Source organism: Nomascus leucogenys, chromosome 24 (genome assembly GCF_006542625.1).
Source record: "Nomascus leucogenys isolate Asia chromosome 24, Asia_NLE_v1, whole genome shotgun sequence".
NCBI classification, from domain to species: domain Eukaryota; kingdom Metazoa; phylum Chordata; class Mammalia; order Primates; family Hylobatidae; genus Nomascus; species Nomascus leucogenys.
In genome coordinates this window covers 27,079,109-27,091,886 of record NC_044404.1, presented here as the reverse complement: position 1 = coordinate 27,091,886, position 12,778 = coordinate 27,079,109, and the positions used below count along the sequence as shown (strand labels likewise).

Below are 12,778 nucleotides of genomic sequence, written 5' to 3'. Positions count from 1 at the left end.
AGGCCATTATCCTCAGCAAACTAAAGCAGAAACAGAAAACCAAATATGGCTTGTTCTAACTTGTAAGTGGAAGCTAAATGATGAGACTTCATGGACACAAAGAAGGGAACAACAGACACTGGAACCTACTTGAGGGTGGAGGGTGGGAAGAGGGAGAGGATCAGAAAAAATAACTATTGGGTACTAGGCTTAGTACCTGGGTAACAAAATAATCTGCACAACAAACCACCATAACATGAGTTTACCTGTATAAAAAACCTGCACAAGGCCGGGCACGGTGGCTCACACCTCTAATCCCAGCATTTTGGGAGGCCGAGGCAGGTGGATCACTTGAGGTCAGAAGTTCAAGACCAGCCTAGCCAACATGGTAAAACCTTGTCTCTACTAAAAATACAAAAATTAGCCGGGCGTGGTGGCAGGCACCTGTAATCCCAGCTACTCGAGAGGCTGAGGCAGGAGAATCGCTTAAACCCAGGAGGCAGAAGTTGCAGTGAGCTGAGATCATGCCACTGTGCTCCAGCCTGGGCAACAGAGGGAGACTGTCTCAAAAAAATTTTTTTATTAATTAAATAAATAATAATGCAGAAATAGGCTGGGTGCGGTGGCTCACGTCTGTAATCCCAGCACTTTGGGAGTCCGAGGCAGGAGGATTACTTAGGCCCAGGAGTTTGAGGCTGCAGTGAGCTATGTTTGTGGCACTGGACTCTAGGCTGGGTGACAGAGTGAGACCCTGTTTCAAGAAAAAGAAAAAAAAAAATGGCTGGGCACAATGGCTCATGCTTGTAATCCAGCACTTTGGGAGGCCAAGGTGGGCAGATCACCTGAGGTCAGGAGTTTGAGACCAGCCTAGCCAACATGGTGAAACCCCATCTCTACTAAAAATAGAAAAATTAGCCAGCTGTGGTGGCAGGCACCTGTAATCCCAGCTACTCGGGAGGCTGAGGCAGAAGAATCGCTTAAACCTGGGAGGCGGAGGTTGCAGTAAGCCGAGATCATGCCTTTGCACTCCAGCCTGGGTGACAAAGCAAGACTCAGTCTAAAAAAAAAAAGAAAGAAAACACATGTCCATACAAAAAGTTGTACATGAATACTCAGAGCAGCATTATTCATAATAGCCCAAATTAGAAACAACCCAAATGGCCATCAATTGATGAATAAATATAATGTGTTAATATCCACTGTAATGGAATATTATGCAGCCATAAAAAGGAATGAGGTACTAATTCATACAACAACATTGAAGAAACTTCAAAACATTCTGCTAAGTGAAGGAAGCCAGTCACAAAAGACCACATATTGTATGGTTCTATTTATGTGAAATGTCAAGAATAGGAAAACCTACAGAGACAGAAAGAGATGGGAGTGTCGGGGAGGAATGAGCTATCGCTCAAGGGTATGTGTTTCTTTTTTAGGTGATGAAAATGTTTTGGAATTAGATAGTGGTGACAAGTTGTACAACTTTGTGACTATATTAAAACCAATGAATTGTATAATTTAAGAGAGTGTCTATTTTATGGTACGTGAATTATATGTCAATAAAGAAGAAATACCTTAAAACTCTTTCTTGGCCAGGTACGGTGGCTCATGCCTGTAATCTCAGCACTTTGGGAGGCCGAGGCGGGTGGACCACGAGGTCAGGAGTTCGAGACCAGCCTGGCCAACATGGTGAAAGCTCCTCTCTACTAAAAATATAAAAATTAGCTGTGCATGGTAGCAGGCACCTGTAATCCCAGCTACTTGGGAAGCTGAGGCAGGAGAATCGTCTGAACTCAGGAGGCGGAGGTTGCAGTGAGCCGAGATCGCGCCATTGCACTCCACCCTGGGTGACAGGGCAAGACTCCGTCTCAAAAAAAAAAAAAAAAAAAAAAACCGTTTCTTTTCTCTACCTCAAAATCACAGGTTATGAAAAGAAAATTTCATTCTTAGCTTTTCCTTCATCTATCTCCTACTTTGAGCTGTGGTTATTTACGTGGCTTCTCTTTCTTAGAAGATTAAAAGCATGCTGAGGGCCTGCTCTTAATCCGATTCATCCATTGATCCCCCTGGTCTTCCAGGAGTGATGTAAGCTTAGCAGGCACCAATAAATATTTGCTGAATGAATAATGGCATGACTGCCTTACATACATACAATGTTTTATACCTATCAAAGCACTTTTGTTCAAGCTTTTAATTTGAACTTTGCAACAATCCTTTGAGGAAGCTAGAAAGCTAATATAACACTGCTATGAATAATGCTGCTATGAATATTCATGTACGATAATAATCCCCATTTAACAAGGGAGAAGTGAAGCAGAACACTACATGGTACTGAGGAAGCAGCACTGGACTGGGAGATCTAGGGTCTTGTGCTCCAGGGCAGCCTCTGCCTTTAACTGGCTGTATGACCCTGAGTGAGGCATTTTGCTCTCTCAGTCTATTCTGCCGTTTATAAAATGAGAGGTGGACTCTGAGATAAGCTACAAAACCCCTTCCGATGACACTATGCTGAGATTTTAAGTAGACACTACTGGTTAGCAGCAGACCAGAGATGGAACCTAAAACATCTGTATTATCTTTCCTCTGGACATGCTACCTCCCATAGCAGAGACGTGCCCCCAACCAGGGTGACAGCTGACCCCCTTTCAACATTCTGAATTATGCAAAGATGTATGCAAGTTTCCTTTCACTCTATTTATAGTGGTTCTATTGGAGCAATCCTACAAAAAAGACGAAAGATGCAACGAAGCAAGGACTCAGCTTCACTTTCAATGCATAAAGGTCACTGGAAATAGCATAAGGCCGGGTGTGGTAGCTAATGCCTGTAATCTCAGTGCTTTGGGAGGCCGAGGCAGGAGGATCACTTGAAGGCCAGGAGGTCGAGAGCAGTCTGGGCAACAGAGTAAGACCCTGTCTCTACAAAAAAATTTTTAAAAATTTAGCCAGGCATGGTGGCACACTCCTGTAGTCGTAGCTACTAGGAAGGCTGAGGCAGGAGGGAGGAGGGAGGATTGCTTGAGCCCAGGAGTTTGAGGTTATATTGAGCTATGATTGTGCCTGTGCACTCCAGCCTGTGTGACAAAGTGAGGCTCTATCTCAAAAACAAAACAAAACAAAACAAAAGAAAGAGCATAATAAAATGAAGAGCATAGCTGTGGACCTAACAGATCTTAGGTTCAAATCCCAGCTCTGACACCTATTTTCTGTCTGACTTGACATTTTTTTAAAATTTCTTTTTCTTTTCTACACTTCTTATGTCTCTTCATCTTTTTAATTAAAAAAATTTTTTTATTTGTTTTGAGACAGGGTCTGGCTCTGTCACCCAGGCTGGATTGTGGTAGCATGATCTCAGCTCACTGTAACCTCTGCCTCCCCGGCCCAAGAGATCCTCCCATCTCATCAGCCTCCCGAGTAGCTGGGATCATGGGCATGCGCCACCACACCTGGCTAATTTTTGCATTTTTTTTTTGTAGAGATGGGGTTTCACCATGCTGCCCAGGCTGGTCTCAAACTCCTGGGCTCAAGCGATCTGCCCACCTCAGCCTCCCAAAGTGTTGGGATTATAGGCATGAGTCACCGTGCCAGACCCTGACTTGACATTTTTAAACCTTAGTTTCCTAATCTGATAATACCTACCTCTGCAGGGTGAGGAGGAACAGAAGCGCTTGCATGTAAACTGCCTGACGCTGATCCTATTAAATAATATTTATTGAACATTCTAACATTTTACAAGTGTCATCTCATAGACTCCTCATAATAATCCTATGAGACAGGGGCTATTGTTATCCTCATCTTACAGATGCAGGATGTGAGGCACAGAAAAGTGAAGTTGCCAAAGTTACACAGTTCTTAGACAGAGAGTCAACCTATACAGTCTGACTCCAGGGGCCAGGCCGTTGGCCACTAAAAAATAACTACTGGGCCAGGTGTGGTGGCTCACACCTGTAATCCAGCACTTTGGGAGGCCAAGGCGAGCAGATCACTTGAGGTCAGGAGTTCCAGACCAGCCTGGCCAATGTGGTGAAACCCTGTCTCTATTAAAAATACAAAAATTAGCCGGACATGGTGACAGGTGCCTGTAATCCCAGCTGCTCGGGAGGCTGAGGCAGGAGAATCACTTGAACTTGGGAGGCAGAACTTGCAGTGAGCCAAGATCCAGATCATGCCACTGCACTTCAGCCTGGGTGACAGAGTGAGACATTGTCTCAAAAAAAAAAAAAAAAAAAAAATTACTGGCCAGGGAGCAGTGGCTCACACCTGTAATATCAGTATCGATACAATTTCAGAAAGCTGCTGAAACTTTGTCTCTTACCATTCCTTAGGGTTAAGCTGCCTTGACTCTGCTGATCTCAAACACAAATTTAAAGAGTGCCATTTCAGGGTCATGGACAAAGTTGGCACAAGGACAGTTTTTGGGAAAGGTTTCGCTGGTAGGATAGACTCATCACCAAAGCATCTTTAGGAAACTTCTTAGCCATCTTTGAGGCTCCTGGCTTAAATAATCCCATGTAGGACTGCTTGAGGTTTTCTCTGTAGAAGAGAGATGCTTCTAAGCAATGCTTCACTTTCTGGGAAGCTTTAGATAAAAACTCACCTTGATGTCTTGTCCCCTGCCCAGTGGGCTCTGTATTGCTGTTTGAGCTTTTAAGAGACAGGGTCGCCTGGGTGCGGTGGCTCACGCCTGTAATCCCAACACTTTGGGAGGCCGAGGTGGGTGAATAACCTGAGGTCAGGAGTTTGAGGCCAGCCTGACCAAAATGGTGAAACCCTGTCTCTACCAAATACAAAAAATTAGCCGGGTGTGGTGGTGCACACCCGTAATCCCAGCTATTCAGGAGGCTGAGGCAGGAGAATTACTTGAACCCGGGAGGCAGAGGTTGCAGTGAGCCGAGATTGCACCATTGCACTCCAGCCTGGGCAACAAGAGCGAAACTCCGTCTCTGTCTCAAAAAAAAAAAAAAAAAAAAGAGAAAGGGTCTAGCTCTGTTCCCCAGGCTGGAATGGAACGTAGCACTATCACAGTTTACTGCAACTTTGAACTCCTAGGCCTAAGGGATCCTCCTGCCTCAGCCTCTTGAGTAGCTAGGATTACAGGCGCAAATCACCATGTCTGGCTAATTTTATTTTTATTTTTTGTAGAGATGGGGGTCTCATCATTTTGTCCAGGCTGTTCTCGAAGTCCAGGCCTCAAACAATCCTCCCATCTCACCCTCCCAAAGTGCTAGGGTTACAAGTGTGAGCCATCTGGCCAGGCACGGTGGCTCATCCCCGTAATCCCAACACTTTGGGAGGCCAAGGCAGGAGGATCACTGGAGGTCAGGAGTTCAAGACCAGCCTGGCCAACATGGTAAAACCCCGTCTCTACTAAAAATACAAAAATTAGCCGGGCGTGATGGCACACGCCTGTAATCAGCACCCAAACACTCAGGCCTCAACTATGAAGCTCCCTGACCAGGAATGCCCAGCTCCCATTCTCAGGAAGGCCCCCTAAGAGGTTCAAGGATAAGCAGTTTTACAGAATTTGGGGGTCATGAATAAGGACAAAATTGTACAAAAGTCCTGATCCAAACACTGCCCTCAACAGCCTCTGGAGAACTCCCTGGGCAAGGTCTGATCCTGTTCCCCACCCCACCTCCAAGAAAATGGGGTTAATACCTCCCCAGATGGCTACATGGAGGATTAAGGGTCATTATTCTTGGCACTGAGCTCTGTTACAGCTCTAGCAGTTGTGACCTTGTATCCTAAAAGAAGATAATGAATACAAAAATGCCAACGGTGACCCTCAAATCTGGCTCTGCAGTAGTAGCTGAGAATTTTCTTTGCACAGGGCCTCTGACACTGCCTCCTATACACTCTGGCCTTTTGACGGCATCCTCCCCTTATTCAGGCTTAAAGTTTTTTTTTTTTTTTGAGATGGAGTCTCACTCTGTCACCCAGGCTGGAGTACAGCGTTGCGATCTCAACTCACTGCAACCTCTGCCTTCTGAGTTCATGTGATTCTCCTGCCACAGCCTCCTAAGTAGCTGGGACTGCAGACACCCGCCACCACTCCAGGCTAATTTTTGTATTTTTAGTAGAGACAGGATTTCACCATTTTGGCCAGGCTGGTCTCAAACTCCTGACCTTGTGATCTGCCCACCTCAGCCTCCCAAAGTTCTGGGATTACAGGCATGAGCCACTGCGCCCAGTCCAGGCTTAAAAGTTTTTAAGGTATTAGTCTTCAATGCCACAAAGCCCTTCAAGGAGTCAGCAGCTATTACTCAATAGCACAAAGAATGGGCCCCAGAACTCTCAGGGTTACATGTAGGCCTGAATTTACCCAGAAGAAGCCAACTAAGTGGTACTCCTTTACATCCAAGCCCTGGCTCTTAAGGGCAATCAGTGAGGTCTAGTAAAAAGGATATATTTCATCATTTAGTCCTCAAAAACCCACTGAAAAGTAGGTACTACAATAAGCCTCATTTTATAGGTGAAACCATAACTCTGAGAGGATACATGATTGACCCTAGGTCACAGAGCTAAGGAGGAGACATGGGTTCAAATATCAGCCCTACACTACTAGTTGTGTAACCTCCAGCATATTCCTTAACTTTAGAGTCTCAGTTTCTCATTTGTAAAGTGGGGATAATGGTAATACCTTCCTTCCAGGGGAGTTCTGAAGATTACAAGAGACATTGTAGAAAAAGTAGAGCTGGGCCTGCTGGCTCATGCCTGTAATCCCAGCACTTTGGGGGGCCAAGGTGAGTGGATCACCTGAGGTCAGGAGTTCGAGACCAGCTTGGCCAACATGGTGAAACCCCATCTCTACTAAAAAAATACAAAAATTATCCAGGCATGGTGGCGTGCGCCTGTAATCTCAGCTACTCAAAAGGCTGAGGCAGCAGAATTGCTTGAACCTGGGAGGCGGAGGTTGCAGTGAGCAGAGATTGTGTGCACTCCAGCCTGGGCAACAAGAGCAAAACTCTGTCTTAAAAAGAAAAAGCATCTAGCAAGTGCCTGGTATATACTAAATATTCAATACATGTTAGTTTGTTTTTTTTTGTTTTTTTTTTTTTGAGACAGAGTCTCACTCTGTCCCCCAGGCTGGAGTGCACACGATCTTGGCTCACTGCAACCTCTGCCTCCCAGGTTCAAGCAATTCTCATGACTCAGCCTCCCAAGTAGCTGGGATTACAGGTGTGCGCCACCACGGCTGGCTAATTCTTTGTATTTTTAGTAGAGACAGGTTTTGCCATGTTGCCCAGGCTGGCCTCCAACTCCTGAGCTCTGCCCACATTGGCTTCCCAAAGTGCTAGGATTACAGGCATGAGCCACGGCGCAACAGGCTTTTTTTTTTTTTTTTTTTTTTTTTTTGAGACAGGGTCTCTGTTGTCCATGCTGGAGTTCAGTAGCGCAGTCTTGGCTCACTGCAACCTCTGCCTCCTGCACTCAAGTGATAACCCTGCCTCAGATTCCCAGGTAGATGGGAATACAGGCACACACTACCACACCTGGCTAATTTTTAAATTTTTTTTGTAGAGACAGGGTTTCACTATGTTGCTCAGGCTGGTCTCAAAGTCCTGGGCTCAAGCAATCTACCCACCTAGGCCTCCCAAAGTGCTGGGATTACAGGTGTGAGCCACCGTGCCAAGCCATGTTAGGTTTTACAGATCAAACAGACAGGGAGGTTGGGCATGGTGGCTCACCTGTATTCCCAGGACTTTGGGAGGCTGAGGTGGGCAGATGCTTGAGCCCAGGAGTTTGAGACCAGCCTGAGCAACATAGTGAAACCCCATCTCTATGAAAAAAATTAAAAAATTAGCCAGGCGTGATGGCACACACCTGTATTCCCATCTACCCTGTCTCATAAAAAAAAAAAAAGGCCGGGCGTGGTGGCTCACGCCTGTAATCCCAGCACTTTGGGAGGCTGAGGCGGGCGGATCACCTGAGGTCAAGAGTTCAAGACCAGTCTGGCCAACATGGTGAAACCCCATCTCTACAAAAATACAAAAATTAGCTGGGCGTGGTGGTACATGCCTGTAATTCCAGCTACTCGGGAGGCTGAGGCATAAGAATCACTTGAACCTGGGAGGCAGAGGTTGCAGTGAGCAGAGATCATGCCACTGCACTCCAGCCTGGATGACGAAGTGAGACTCTGCCTCAAAGAAAAAAAAAAAACATGTGGCAAACTCTCTGCTTGAATATCTGCAATGATGGGTAACTCACTCCCTCACAAGGCAGCCCATTTTGTTTTTAGAAAGCTACATTATCTCCTATCAAACCAAAGTCTACCCTCTTGGAAATTATGTCATTTAATCCTGAGATGCCTTCTAGAATCACAGAGAACATCCAGTTTCCTTTCCCCATGACAATTCTTCAAGTATTTGAATGAGGTGTCATGTTCCCCCAGGCTCTTAGCCTTGGTGCTTCCTCATGTGTCACAGTCCCAGAGGCAATTCAATATCACAGAGCAGACAGACCTGGGTTTGAATTCCAGTCCTTCCTCTTACTTGCTGTGTGACCTTAAGCAAATTACTTAATCTCTCTGAATCTGTTTCTTCATAGGTATAATAGGGAAAATGATTCTCACCTCACAGGACAGTCATGAAGGTTACACTGGATAAAGTAAAAATACTAGCTAGCACTGAGCCCAAGATATACCAAGCCCTGAATAAAATGTCAGTCACTTTTTAGGACATATCCCAACTGGTAAATACCTCTCACAGTAAATTAACTACACCAAGGAACTGGTTTCTTTCTTTTTTTTCTTTTTTTTTTTTGAGATGGAGTTTCACTTTTGTTGCCTAGGCTGGAGTGCAATGGCACGATCACAGCTCACCGCAACCTCCACCTCCTGGGTTCAAGCGATTTTGCTGCCTCAGCCTCCTGAGTAGCTGGGACTACAGGCGCGTGCCACCACACCTGGCTAATTTTTTTTGTATTTTTAGTAGAGATGGGGTTTCACCGTGTTAGCCAGGATGGTCTCGATCTCCTGACCTTGTGATCTGCCCACCTCAGCCTCCCAAAGTGCTGGGATTACAGGCGTGAGCCACCACGCTCAGCCAGGAACTGGTTTCTAATAGCAACTGCCAAAACTTTGGCTTTTGAAGAGATGATAGCTAAGAAAGTACAACCTAAGGGTTTTGTGGGCCCAGCAATCTGCAATGGCAGCCTAAAGATGCAGTGGAACATCTGGAAAGGTGAGGTGGAAAGAAGAAAGGAAACAGGATAACTAAACCAGTGACCCAAAGAAAACACAAGTATCACCAGATTACATGTTCTGTTTGACTTCCTCTCTGATACTCAGAACTGCACATGTCAGCAACATTCCTTAATTTTTAAAAGGAGCGAAGAGAGTGGTCATGGAGGCCGTGTCTGTAGTCCCAGCTACTAGGGAGGCAGAGGTACGAGAATCCCTTGAGCTCAGGAGTTCGAGACCAGCCTGGGCAACAGAGTGAGACCCCATCTCAAAAAATAAAAATAAAAGGAGAGAGGCCGGGCACGGTGGCTCACACCTGTAATCCCAGCACTCCGGGAGGCCGAGGTCGGTGGATCACGAGGTCAGGAGTTCAAGACCAGCCTGGCCAAGATGGTGAAACCCCATCTCTACTAAAAATACAAAAATTAGCCAGGCATGGTGGCAGGCACCTGCAATCCCAGCTACTTGGGAGACTGAAGCAGAAAATTGCTTGAACCCAGGAGGCGGAGGTTGCAGTGAGCTGAGATCGTGCCACTGCACTTCAGCCTGGGCAAGAGAGCAAGATTTCATCTCAATAAATAAACAAATACATACATACAATTTTAAAAACGAGAAAAACAATAAAAATAATTAAAGACCAAGTCATAGTCTAGATCTTCCTTAGCAGTTGGCCCCTCAAGATCCACAAATGTTTGGCAGTGGGCTTCAAGATTTTCAGTTGTCTTTCCAGATCCTGAAGTCTAGGTGTGCAAAAACACCCGACATAAGATGCCCAATGAGTCAATACCGAACTCCTCCCGGCTAAAAAAACTGTCAATTGTATGAAACTGGTAAATAGTCGTTAACATCATCGTCATATTTACACGTGTTCTCTCTTTCCCTTGTGACCCTCAGGGAAGGTGTCCCAGGCAGAAATATGGGCTACTGCTCAATTATTCCGCAGAGTTGATCCAAAAGCACTGTTCCTTCAAATTGAGATAAGACTCGAACAGAAGTGCTCCCATATAGGTCAAAAAAGGAAAGGAGAGCAGGACTCCAGCCTTAAAGCAGCATGATCACAAACTATGACGGAAAAGGTCATTTCCCACCTGCCAATGAAATACAACAACCTACAATGAAGAAATCTCAGTAAGTCTCAGACTTGGCCCAAAGGAGCCCCACTAGTTACTCCCTGGTCTGTTATAGAGGATCTGGCTATTACACTCAACAGCAAAAATTCAATTCAATCCCGCTAAAGATATAAGAATCACAAGGAAGAATAAGCCAGAACTCAAGACAGAAATAGCATTAAGTAGTTCCTTCAGTACAGTGAGCAGAAGCTGGCCACTCAACGACTCTAAAAGACACAGAAAAGCTTAGTAGGGACCACTGGGCATACCGGTGTCCTAGGTGGGGATTTCATAACGTCTTTGAGTCAGAAGCTGCCCTCAAAATAGTTTTCTTCTCAAAACGGTTCCAGGCTTTGTTAGAAAGGGAAGACTTCACTGCCACTTTACCCAGATCATCTACCCCATCCTTGGAATGAATGGGGAAGCTTCAGCCACCCTACCAGGCTCCTAAAATCACCAACTTGAGAGAAAAACTATAACGTTGCTCTACCAGTACTTCAGGAGGTTAAAGAAAGTCACAGAAGAAAAGAACTTTGGGGAAAACAGTCAAGTTCGGCTGTTAAGACATTAGTCACAGGCCCCTGTAACTCTCCTCTAGAAACCCTGGGAGTACACCCGCAGAGGAGAGAGAGCCCAAGGCACCAAGCAAAGTCAACCAGTCTGGCAAGGGGGCGTCCCACTGCGGCTTTCAGTCCAAGAAGTGGATCCTGCTGGTTCGCAGTCTCTCTTCTATCTCCTCACTTCCTATTTACCCTTTGAAGTGGGTACTGAATAGCCCATTCCCAAGCAGAGGCCCTTTGTATACTGGGTGCTACAGTCGCCTGGTGGAAACACCTTGGCAGAGTTGTTTGGTGCCAGGATGGGTCACTGAAGGCATCTGCGGTGGACACACACACACACACACACACACACACACAGAGAAACAGAAAGACAGAGAGCGAGAAACTAAGAGAGCAGGTCAGGTCGGCGTTGCCCTCCCAGCACTTACACCTGCCCCTTCTTCCTGACTCCCGCGCCAGATCAGATGTCAAACAAAAACTCCGCAAAAAAGTCCCGTGATGGAATGACTTCCACCTCTCCCTCCGCAGATCCTCCCCGGACTCCCACAGCCTCCCCCCGCGTCCCGACCAAACCCTCCGCCCCCACCCCGCCCCCAGACCACTCTGCCCTCCGCCCCGGCGAGGCCTGGCCCCTCTCGGGACACCCGGGGCCCCGAGGCGGGTAGGCTCAGGCCCCCAGGCCGGCAGGGCTGGAGCCGGCCCAGAGCGGGCGGCCCGTTCGCCGGGGCTGCGGGAGCCGGTCCCCGCCTCGGCGCCCGCGGAGGGCAGGGGGCGGCGGTGACCCGTACCTGTCAGGTCTCTTCCCCCGACCAGCAGCGGCGCAACTTCAGGAGCCCATGTCCGTCCGGGGGGGGCGGCCCCTCTCCCGGGAGGGGGGGCGCGGATCCCGGGGAGGGGGCTGGGGGGCTCGAGCAGCTCTAGCCCCTTCCCATGCTCCCCGCCCGGCGCCTGGCCGGGGCCGGACAGCGCCTCCGCCCGCCCCTGCGCACCGCCTCACACCCGCGCTCACACACACTCACACTCCCTCGCGCGCTCTCACACACGCACTCCCCTCCCTCCTCCTCCTCTGTTTATCTCCTCCAGCTGTCTGGGGACCCAGGAGAAGCCCAGCAACGCGCCTGCGCCACGCAGTCTCCGCCTCCGCCCCGCGCCTCGCAGCCGGCGGGTACGCCACGGAGACTGCGCCCGGCCGCTTCCAGAATGGCTAGCCGGGCCCCCCCACTTACCCCCCCGCGCCCGGTCAACGTCTGCTGCCGGCGGCGCCCACTAACCTGCTAGTGGGGGAGCCCCGCACCGCCGTGGCCAATGGGCTTCGCCGCTCGCGGGACCGGCAGCCAGTGGGCGGGCGGGAAAGCTGGGCTAAGCCCCGGGGCACCCTGGGAGTCGTAGTTTTTCGCCGTCGAGGAGTTCCTGCCGAGCGGGCTCACCCCGCCCGGTTGCCATTAGTTACCCGGACGCACCTCTCACCCCACCACCGGGTAAAACGCTCCTCACACCGCTTCTGGGACACCCGCCCACACACGCTCGCCCACTGACCCCCAGGCCCCTGCACAGCCCCTTAAGAGCTCCTAAGACTTCCTCTCAGTCCCCGAATTGTGGGACCGCTCAGGCTAGGGCCCCGGGGGCTCCTCAGCCCACTCCTTCCTGCTCTGGGGGGCTGCTGAAGTGGCACAGTCCTCACTCGCGTCTCCTGGGCCTTAAGGAAGAAAGTGTAAGAGAATCGGTCCTACGCTGAATAGCCTGGAGATGAGTCAGCCACACACACTCTGGGTGCCCTCGGGTTGATGGGAGCGACTAGGTCCATCTGACCCTAGCGGAGTCACTGCTGTCCCACCTCTGAGGAAGAGACGCAGTTCCAGCCTTGTGGAGTCCCGGGTCTGATGGAGGAGAGACCCTCCTCTTTATTAAGGAAGTTCCCAAGGTGACAAGGGTGGCACTAAGCCTATCTTCTTAAG

General features: G+C 48.6%; 1 protein-coding gene across 1 annotated transcript in view; it reads right to left on the bottom strand.

The window, feature by feature from the left end:
• WDTC1 (WD and tetratricopeptide repeats 1) overlaps positions 1-11,956 on the bottom strand; it is a 77,551-nt gene extending 65,595 nt beyond the window's left edge. Inside the window, exon 1 of the mRNA XM_012498512.2 lies at positions 11,612-11,956. The gene's annotated coding sequence lies outside the window, so the exon portion shown is untranslated. The remainder of the gene's footprint in view (positions 1-11,611) is intronic.
• Positions 11,957-12,778: the final 822 nt, after the last annotated feature.